Raw genomic sequence first — 11,348 nt, 5'->3', positions numbered from 1 at the left:
TGCAGCAAATGTAATTAAGATCAACTTAGTTTAACTGAACTTAACTGATCTTTGTAGACAATCTACTGCAGGTATTTTTGAATTATGTGGTCTAATGTAGCAGTTTAATTAAAACTTTAAAACATTTTTGTGCTTAATCTGTCACATCAGCTCTCATCCACCCCAAATGTTTCTTGAATAGCCCTGGATCTAAATATATTGGCTATATGTATATGTTTAAAAAATAATAAGCCTTATAATAATTTTAAAAAACAAATGTATCTAATAATCTGTATTTTTGTTCATAGTTATACTTGAATAATATACTCCCTTAAATTTCACCATTCTTAACATATTATATATAGTATACATACTAATTACATATAATTACATAAGAATAAAATATTCTTTTGACTATTTGCTGAAACCTAATATTTTAACACCACAATTCAAAATCTAAAAAAAGTAAATAATTTTTAATTTGACCATTTCACTTGTGTTTAACTGTGACTAATATTTTGGGGCCTATTTTATATATATATATATATATATATATATATATATATATATACATATACATTATGGCCCGTATCCTTTTCAATTTAGCGAATTTAATCAGTAACGTCTCTGATGTCATTAAGAGCGGTGGGTGACAAACGCCGTTGCTCAGGAAACGTAACTGCTACGTCATCACGTCCAAACATCCAACTCTTTCCGGTTCGAGTAGCAGCCATCTTGATTTCCTTGCTAGCTAAATAAAATAAATAATACGCTGAGCCGGACTTCACTTCGAACCCGTAAAACAAAGTGAGTAAGAAATTAAAATTCCTTTGTGTGTTTAACCTTTACAAGAAAGGCGCTCGTGTTGGCTGGAAGTAGGAGCAATTACTTCGCTTCTTTTCATTTGCTGTTCTTGACCAATAGACGATTGTTTTGGAAGATGAACATAGGCGCCATTTCCCTCCCCGCTCTCTGAGGCGCTTATTGGTGGCCCACTGAAGGGATCACGGGTGGTTAGGAAACTGATGCTCTGTGTTCGCCATGTTGGCTCTTGTGTGGATCACTGAAAGACGGAATGGCTATTTCTGTTGGAGCCCGAATGGCGTCAGTTGCAGAACGAACTTAGCCCCTAAAAACCTTGATTGGTGGAATCTAGTCCGAGGTTTGATTGGTCTGAAGGACAGATCCAAACGTTGTCTTTATTGGTTAGGCTGCTTCTTCCTAGCGCTGGAAAGCTTTGCAAACTTTCACTCGATGGCAGGACTCGTTGTCCAGTGGTGATTAAAATTAGACACACTGCGATGCACAACGGTGCTGTACAACAGTCACCGCTGTGTGCATCTCCCACTAGCTAACATTTACTTGACTAACGTTAGCACGAAGTCACGGTCAGCATTATCATACCGTTAGCTGCCGGTGCTAAGTGTGTTTGTTGTAGGTTTATGTCCAAAGTATTTTGCAGCCGATAGGTCACAGTGTAGCACTACAGTGTATTTTAATATTCCGGTTCATTTTAGCGACCGTAGACTCACTGATAATTAAATACTGACTGACGTGTGCCTGATGTTGTGTTGGGTTCAGTCTCACCTACTAGCCGCTTTGTTCGTCCTAATAAGCTTGTAATGTATGTTGTAGTGTCCTAGCTAGAGAGCAACAAAGAGCAAAGTTTCTCCACTCCCAATGCCAATACACTGTGCGATCCAAATGCATGTTTTAAGTGTGTCTGTGTTTCCTTATGTAAGCAACAGTCCTTGATAAACTGAACGTGCATACCTTTAAATACTAAGATTATGAAAGCAGGGCTTCTAATCATTCCACATTGTCAGAAAAAAATAACCTAATATTAAGTTGCACTTGTGTTAATTCTGGTTTGTTGTTGTTTTTTTTTTTAAATCAATGGTCATCAAATAAACCCTTCTAGCCTATCTCAGATTCACTCATTTCATACAGGTTTTACCATACAAATTCAATGACTCTTAGATTACTTTCCAGGCCCAATTCCCTCAAATTCAAGCACCCAATAATGCATAGTTCAAGACACTGGTCAGTATAAATCCATTATAATACAGAGGAAAATTATAATGGGAAAAAATAAAGCTCACAGAGAATTACAAAAAAAAAAAGAAAAGAAAAAGAGGCTTGAATGTCTGATCTAGGGCTGGGCAATATATCATTATTATATTTATCATAACACATCGTTATTTATTTATTTATCATACATATCGTTTTTGGTTCCGGATATCATATGATCATAACTTGTCTGTTACTGGTTTAAGAGGCTGCCTTAGTAAAGTGATGTAATTTAGTGAACATGCCAGACTGTTATAGCTGCTTTTTTAAATTTGCCTTTAACCCACTTGGTCATTATCTCCACATAACTGATGATTATCCAAACTAAAATTATATAAATATTTTGTGATAGCACTAATAGCCAACCCTTCAATATTTACATAGAGGTATTTGGTCAAAAATACTGTCATATATGATTTTCTCCATATTACCTAGCCCTTGTGTGGATACTTCTGAATTGTGTTATGTTACAGTAACAGCAGACAATATCCACTATCCAAGAACAATAGTTTCTTCTATTGCTCAAATTATATAAATTCAAGCACTGTCGAAGACCCATATTTATGTATGTTTTCATACACTTTCAGGGCCCCTTTACTATCAAATTCACAAACTGCTAAGGTTTTCAAGGACCTGTGGGAACCCTGTAAAGATGTATAGAAAACAAACATAATGTCTCTGCAATATCTCCAGTGAATGTAACTATTTAAAAGGTGCTTCGGCATTTACTAGCCAGGGTTGGAAGTTCACTTTTTTTGTTCACCTGCCACTCTGGCTTTTGGATTTCAAAATCCACCAGCCACTCAAAAGATTTCCATTTGGTTCTTTTGGCAGGTAAGAGAAGCTAGCAGCAACTTACATTCTGCTGGTGGCTGGTGATAATTTACAACCCTGTTTCTATCGATTGTTAGCAGTGGAGATGAATACTGTGCATACAAGTTACACCTTTGCAATCTGCCCCACAGCGTAGCTTTCTTTATAAACCGAGTAGAGGTATGTTAATTGTGTTTTTACTTCACTGTTTTCTGTGCATGTGAAATCTAGCAGTTATATTTAACACGACTGGATGAGGGTCGGTCATACTATTCGGAACTGTGTAACCCGTGTGTAAGTCATCCAGGAAACCATTTATTTATGCAGGTGTGCATGTATTTTTGTATTTTTTTGGGTGAATGCATAGCTTGGCCTGGCCACCCTGAGGGTTCTGTGTGTTTATGAAACCCATAGTCTGGCTGGTGTATGTTTATCTCTAAACAGCGTCAGTGAGAGCAAACATGTCCCTGCTACGGGCAGCACAGGTCATGGGAAGGTCTCATTTGCACGGTGACCTTGCCAGGTGTCATTACTGAGGCATTTTGGGCAGCCAGAATACATCTACAGAGAGAACTGCCGGAGAGATTAATATTTGTGCAGCTCTGCTCTAATCATTAACTGGGTGGCTGTAGTACCTGCTCTAGTCCCCATGCTCCTCACAAAAATAGAAAAGGGAACATTTAGCTTTGTTACTCTTGAGTCTCTATCTTGTTCTCGCGCCCTCTCTCTACTTGTTCTGCCCCTCCCATCCTGTAACAACTCTCCTCTCTGTCCTTCTCCATCCTTCCGGTTCCCCTCCCCCTCCAAGTTTTTCATTGATGGGGCAGGTTTTGCTCTCTTTCCCTCTCTCTTAAGCTCGTTGTGTTCCTCGCTACACTCGGGATTTGCAGTAATATGCAGCTTAAAGCTTCAGGACATACCACTGCACCTTAAACAAGTAGTCAGTGAAAGGCTACTGCGGCCAAAATGTTATTTTAACACACTTTTAATTTGTCACTTCTTGGCACACTAAGCTTACATGTCTTGATGAGTTTGCATATTAGATGTGGAAGTATGCAGTCGATGGTCCATTAAATACACAGGCAGCCATAATATGCTTTGGTGCTCTAAAGTAAAGGTTACTGTGTAGAAAGAATGCACCTTAAACCAGTAGTGAGTTAACAAGAAGGGCATTGTATGACATTGCTGACGTGTTTTTTTTTGATGACGTTTTAATTGTGGAAGTTGCTGTGAGCGTAGTTTTTTGGGGTCAAGACAACAATGTCCTTGTTTACAGATTTTCACCCATATCTCTTGAGTCATGTTTATCCACAAATAGGACGAGAATCAAATGCACTGTTTTTTCTTGCCCTCGTCTGTGGTTGCTCACCAGTCAGCTGATTCTTGTTCATATTGCACTAAAGCACCACAATGATCTGTTTTGCAGTAATTAGTTTTTGTGTAAATTTGATTGACACCCATAATAAGGTTTATATTAGATTAATGTTGTGGTTAGTTGCATAACTAATTGTTCCCATGAGTCATGAGAATTAGTGAATAAAGTCTAACTCAACTAATTCATATTCCAAGCGAAAAATTAGTGGCCATGCATGTAGACAGTTTTTCCTCTGCTAGCATAATATTAACAGAACAATGAATCTCATTATAACAAGTAGGCTGGTTAGAGGCTAGATGTTTGTGCTGTGTACCTAGGACTGTGCAGGGATGAATGAGAAAGCAAGGACAAAATGTGTGTGTGTGTGTGTGTGTGAGTGCGTGTGTGTGGATGTGCATGTCTACCTGTGCACACGTATGAGACAGCGAGTCTGCCTAGTATGCTTTTGTACTTTAAATCATGTGGATGCAACATGCGGCATCCATACTGACACTTGTTCCAGCCAGTGAGGGCCAGCGTGGCTGCATGCATCACTGTGCTGTCAGCCTGTAGCAGCAGAGAGGAGGCGGGGCAGAGGGAGACATTTAGTTTGACATTGTAAATAAGCAGAGAGCAGTTGTCAGAGAGCAGCCCGTGGAGCCTTTCTCATCCGTTCAGCAGCAGGAGAGGCAGGGACAGCCCGAGGACAAACAATGCCGAGGCAAGCCACCAATAGCATACCCTCACGCACTCCTTCAACAGCTTTCCATAACTTTATTTGCTCTTTTTTACCTATTCTCCTCTCTACTCTCTCTTCCTCTTTTCTTTTCCCTGACCCCTATCCTGCAGCTCAAGGTAACTTAGAGCAGGAAGTTGGCTGTCGGTAAAAGGGGGTTGGGCGGAGGAAAGGGGAGGAGCAAGGGATGTGTCAGAGCTGACTGGTGTGTGCAGCGCCCAATGGCATAGGAGGACATTGTCCTCTCATTGGTTGCAAGTGTCAAGAGTGAGGCGGGAGCCGGGTGTGAGGCGGGGTTTGAGTATCATGTAGCATGCTAGATTGATTACTCTTGAATGTTAAAGGGGAAGGAGGCTAGAGATTTTTGTCTGTGAGTCGGGAGTGCCGCTGTACTGTTTGCCTGCTGTTGCGCTGTTGCCTGCTGCTGTGCTGGCTTTCTATTCCCTCTCGCCCGCTTCTCTGCGCTGGGCCAGGGGTCAGCTCAAAGACAAACGCACGGGTCACTGGGTAGAGAGAGGGAGAGGGGTGAGAGAGTAGAAAAGACAGAGAAAGAGAGAAGGTCAGTGACTTGGGGTGAATTGGTCAGAAGAGAAACAGGAGAGACGGGGCTGTATGTTTAGGCAGGAGGAGGACGTTGGGGGGCTGCTGAAGGAGACGGGGCAATGTGTAAAGGGAGAGTGGAAGAGAGAAGGGGGAGGGGTAGAAGAAGGGGGGCTTGCTCTTCTGTGTGTCCAGGCTGAGAGCCTTTTTAGAGCCGTCCAGTGGAGCCAGAGTGCCTTTTGTCTGTTGATACGATCAGGGGACTGGAGGAAGTGAAGGAGCTTGAGAGACTTTTTCTGTCAACCTCTGTGCCTCTTCTTCCTGCTGCCGCTGCTGCACTCAAGGAGACTTGAACAGGGCTATCTGTTTCCCTCTATTCTGCTGTGCTCCAGCAGGGCAGACCGTTCACCATGAAGGGCACAGGGGTAAGTCTGACTGCTGAAAACACACACATCGACCTGTCAAGTTGGTTAAGCTTTGAGTTTCCGAAAAGCTCACTTTTTGGTGTCTCGCTCTCCATCATGCTCTGCAGTGATGAGACAGTGTCTGTCCTTTACAGCCGTCCTCGATCCCCCCTCCCTTGCCTGTCCTGTAGTACTCTCCTTGGAAGATTGGAGTTGTGCGCTCAGTGTGTGTATGTGTGTGTGTGTGTTTGTCTCATCCATGTCCTTCAGTTGTCACTTCAGTACATCATTGATGATTTTTGCAGAATAGACTAGTAGAAAAAGAGACTTGTTCATGCTGCATGCTTCTTGTGTTTTGTTTTTTTTTAATTCTAGAAGTTATAATGTAGAGTGAAGTCTGTCTGCTTTCGGCTGTCACTTGTTGTGGTTTGACTTTGGACCACCATGCGCACACACACACACACACACACGCGCACACACACACACACACACACACACACACACACCACACACCACACGTCAACGCTTACCCAGTGCCCAGTGATTGATTGCTTCTAAGTGCCAGACTCTGTGTTCAGATGTTCTTCACTGTCTTGGTGTTGATGTCCTGGGGGCCTGTGGCCGCAGTGCCTCATGGTGCTGGTCCGGACCCCTGTCCCCCCCCCGACGTCCTTGTTTACATGCTAGTGCCAGACAGTGACGCAGAGCCGACAGGCAAAGATGGCATCCATGTTGAACAGAGATTTGCTGTATATGGAGGACTCTGAGAGGATAACTGTCCATGTTGTTGTCGCTCTTGGTGTCACGGGTCCGCAGGGGTGGAGGTGCAGCTGGTTTCATTGACCTCAGGACCCCCCAGGCCCCCACCCCGACAGTGCCAGACGCCCAGATGGGACAGACTGTCAGCCTGTCAGCTTCAGGGACAGAGGAGGCTAATAGTTTGATCTGATCTCTTCTGATGGAATCTTTGGAGGGCGCCTCTTCTCTCACTTGCCTCCGACTGCCTTTCTCTCCCCTCCCTTCCTCCCTAATTGAAAGTTTCCATTGGTGCCTTTGACAAAACAAAGTCCCGATGGGGAAAGAGAGAGTGCGAGAGATTGAGAGAGGGAACCTAAAAATAACTCTTAAGTTGAAGCCCTTGCTGCCAAATCCCAGGGTTGGCTGCTGTCTGCATGAGATTTGAATATCATTTGTGGCCCGTACTGTACCATAGGCACACCGGGAGAAGGAAAGAGTAAACGAAACACGCCAAGCACTTTGACATAGCTAGGCCTTTCAGCTTATCACTAAGGTGACCACTACCGCTGTGCGTTTACTCTTTTGCCCTTGCTCCCCTATTTTTTTTTCTTGTACATGTGTACACTGTCACCAAAGACAGTGTGGGCAGCTGGGGGGAGTCAGCTGTGTTTCAGCGTGCAATGTGCAGGTAGCTTTAGCCCTGCCTACTTTGACGCCAGAGACTGGGCCTAGCATTGGATGAAGGTCACAGGAATGTGAGATTGGCTCCTGCAGTCTCTCTTTCAGCAATGAGAAGGAAACATGTAGAGGGAGATGAGAGGAAGCGAAACCCAAAGGGAGATACATAACAAAGTTAATATGTACAGTATGTGATGTTTTTATTAAGCTTCTTACAAAGTACACAGCCTGAACCACTGGGGTCACTTAAGTGCTGCAGTGAAAGTTGAAAAACCTGTCCTTTTCTGTCCTCCCCTCTTTCCCTCCCCTTTTCTCTTTCATCTCTCTCTCTCTCTCTCTCTCTCTCTCTCTCTCTCTCTCTCTCTCTCTCTCTCTCTCTCTCCCTCTCTCCCCCTCCACCCTCTCTGGTTTCTCTCTCTCCTCTGTTGAATGACCTTGGGAGATCAGTGACTAGCACTTCCTGGAGTTGGCTTGAAGCAGAACCAAGGGCAAAGTTTGCTCGGGCTGTTTGGTTGGCTTGTTCGGTCCAGCCATACCAAAAGGATGTTTCACTGCAGGTCACAGCGAGGAGCGTCCGTCATTTTGACCCCCGTCTGTTCTTTTTAATCACAAAACATTTGCACCAACATCTGTGAAAATGTTGTGCATGTCCCAGTAGTTAATCTGTAATTCCTGGCTGGGAACTTCTTGTTTTTTTGTTTTGCCTGAGTAGATCATTTACCCTGCATGCTGTAACTGTGCCAGTTTGTTTCTGTGTGGTATTTGTGGTTGGATTCATCAAAGTGAACGCTGTAATTGTTCAGGATTTGTAATACAGCCCCTTTGATTTATGGCCTTCATTTATAATGAATGTTTGCCAGTATGACAATTGTTACCTAGGTTTTATTAAAAGCCATCTATTCAGGTAAAGTAAATCAGAATAAAACTGACATACTGACTGTTAGGTAAGTAGTCCAATTATATATCCTGTTTTAGAGTAACATATGTTGTGTTGCATTTGTTTTTTGCATATGAGTCCAGTTTAAACCTTTAACCTTTAGTGACCTTCCTATAAAACTGCCCACTCTGCATCATTGACAGTTTCAGACAGCAGCATGTGGAAGATTGACCTCTTGCTAGACATGTCAGTGTAGCAGCATTCATCCAATAGTTGGTATTACATTACACAAAAAAACGTCTTTCGGTTGATTTCATCATTTATAGTGAAACATTGCTGTAACAGGTCCATGTTGTTTGCTCTTTGTACAGCCTGATGTTTGAACTCTCAGCAACCATGAAGAGTAACAATGTATAAAGTTGCATGTCATATTATTGGGGAAAGAAATAATTTCTTCCTCTTTGTTGTCCCCTTCTTTTATCATTTGTCAATTCTTCATTTACCTGTCTTCATGTTATAGGCTAACAGTCATATGAAATTGAAAAGGTGTTAGTAATAAGTTAGTTTTAAAACTATCTGGTATTATTTATGCCGCAATATTTTAACTAAATTCCCAATACTCTAAAATACAGCCTTTTACAGTCATATAATCCATAATATCACATAAAATTGATGCACTGACAAGAACAATCTATTTGTGATAATATTCTAAAAAAAAAGAAACGTCATAGATTTTCACACTGTTGGACTGATAAAAGTAAATAAATAAAGCAGACATAAACTAAATGTAATATCACTCAGCTGTGAGATTAAGTTCCCCTGTAACCAAGGTTCAAAATTCACACTTTTTGCAGATTATAACACATGCTAGGGTTGTAGCGGTAACATTAATGGTTAACATACTGTGTAAATGTTTTTTGAAAAAAGGCAACTGAATGGAGAATCTCTCCTGCTGATGTGCATCTCCTCTCCTCCTTGACTGCCTATCAGACTTTTTACACAAACTTCAATTTGTCTTAATCAGTGTCAATTATAATAAAGCATTTAAGCGTTTGTTCAACCAAAAAATAACGTATTTCCTTTTTTTAATGGTCATTGTAACTGATAATGATAATAGTGTAGCACCGTGATACTGTGACATGTTCAAGGCGATTATTGTACCATGAAAACCTTACACAGTTGCAGCCCTACTTGCAACACATTTTTAACTTGAATTTTGTACAATACATACCCTTTTACTTCTGTGTGGGTCGAGTCTTCTTAGCGCACATCTGCTGCAATGTGAAGTGTCAGCTGTGCTTCAGGGAACGATCTGCGATGAGATGAGCTCTTCTTCAGTACGATGACAATGTGATACTAAAACACCTCAGGGAAAAGTTCACTCTTCTGCCTCAAATAGGCCTTCAGTTTGTCCTGAACTGCCGTGCCTCATTACCTATCAACTACACTCAGCAAAATTAGGCTCAATTTATACCAACTGTCAAGTCATTAAGGGGGCAATTAACTACAGAACATTTAACCTTAACCAAAAACTGTATTGTCTGATTGTCTGATGCTGAAAGTTTGCCTTTTCCTTACTCATTACTAATTTAAAAGAAATAAATGAATAGCCATAAGTATAAGTGACATTATTTTGTTGTTTTTCCGGTGTTCTGCCTAGACTGCTATTAGGTTATTTGGACAGGAATTGAAGTCTCATATAAAGTGGTGTGATGTCAGAGTAGGAGCTAGTCGCTGATGCTGCTGTGAGTGGCCACTTGATGTGACGTGCCAGTTTAGCGAGAGAGGGAGGGGAGGGAGGGATGAGAAGGAGAGATGCAGGACTGGGCTGGCAGAACAACATTAGCGCTGATTCAGCTGCCGCAAGCGGAGCAGCATTGACTTTCTCTGAGAAGTTGGAAGAACAGGGATCAGGTGAAAGTAAGTAAGACAGAGCAAGAGAGAAACGCACACCCACGGGTGACAGAGAGAGATGGGAAGTACTGGAGAAGAGACAGGAAGAGAGATGCAGATCCTCCATAGGAGGAAGTTGCTGTGTTGGACAGTGTCGACAAAGCACAGACATCACATTTGTCCTCAAAGACACACACACACAGCAGAGTTGGTAGGAAACCCAACACCGGCATCTCTCGGTCTCAATGACCTGATGAAGGACAACAGAGCCGCAGGGAAGAGGAGAGGAGAGATGCACAGTACAAAACAACACAATGTACCCTAATATAGAATACAGTGGCAGCTTAGAACAACACAGCAGAGATGTCAGGTTCATTACAACAGAATGACACAGTGTTATCCCGAATAAAAAGCTCACATCAACGTTTGTAGATGCTTTATTTAGAGCGACTTACAGTGCTGACCATACGTGTTAAGGAGTGCACTGAACTAACAAGCTTTAAATTCTTTTCATTTCCATTTAAGGAGTACTCCAAAGCTTACTATAGATCAGAGACCTGAAATACAGAAGCAACTAGTACTTATCAGTGCAGATAAAATAAGCAATCTCAACACTGGCTTTCTCTCGTTGTCTGCATCAACCTCCAGACCTTTTACAACTTTTATAACGCTGACATTTATTAGCTTTCGGGGAGTTTTGAAATTGATTTTCTTTGTGCAGCAGATTGCCCCACTCAGAGTGTTTGTTTGACTAGACTAGACCCGGACCATAGAAGGTGTTGCAGAAGTCAGCAGAAGACATTATGTTCTGCACTTGTGTGTCAGACATCAGCAGACTCCCACGCTAACTTTCCATTGACATAAAGCCTTGGGAAATATTGTGATATTGGTGTACTGTGGGTAGAGAAAGCTAGTTAGCGACATTCAAGGCATGTTGATACCTCAGCCTTCTTTTCTTACTCGCATAAGTTCATTTTCCTCCTCTCACGCTTCAGCTTGCCTCTCGTCACACCTCTTCTCACATATTGACTGCCCCCCCCTCCTCCTCTTGCTGCTGTGGTTAGTGCGCTGTGGCTGTGTATTTAGATTGAAGGTCAAGGGGTCAGAGCGAGGGGGTTGGGGTGTATGTGTGATTTAATAACAGCTCTTTCTCTCTCAGGGTGTTTTAAAAGAAAAGACAGGAGTTTAAGAGATGTGTGAGAGCAGAAGGAGCTTGGGTGGCCTGTGTGTTTTACTTCTTTTTTCTATTTGAACTCTTATCCTTAG

At 42.2% G+C, this 11,348-nt stretch overlaps 1 protein-coding gene across 8 annotated transcripts in view; it reads left to right on the top strand.

Moving 5' to 3' along the window:
* Window positions 1–634: 634 nt before the first annotated feature.
* Window positions 635–11,348, top strand: part of nfyc (nuclear transcription factor Y, gamma) — a 30,681-nt gene continuing 19,967 nt past the window's right edge. For 4 of the 8 annotated variants that reach the window (XM_042506148.2, XM_042506146.2, XM_042506147.2 and 1 more), the window contains exon 1: window positions 635–786. The gene's annotated coding sequence lies outside the window, so the exon portion shown is untranslated. Of the gene's footprint in view, window positions 787–4,814; window positions 4,938–5,668; window positions 5,918–11,348 lie in introns of those variants that run through there. The other 4 variants (XM_088090445.1, XM_088090443.1, XM_088090444.1 and 1 more) reach the window with 4 other exon arrangements.

The sequence above is a fragment of the Plectropomus leopardus genome, chromosome 17 (assembly GCF_026936395.1).
Source record: "Plectropomus leopardus strain MGB_pleo_1.0 chromosome 17, ASM2693639v1, whole genome shotgun sequence".
In the NCBI taxonomy this organism is placed as follows: Eukaryota; Metazoa; Chordata; class Actinopteri; order Perciformes; family Serranidae; genus Plectropomus; species Plectropomus leopardus.
Note: the sequence above shows the minus strand (reverse complement) of the source record. Positions and strands in the feature narration are given on the sequence as shown.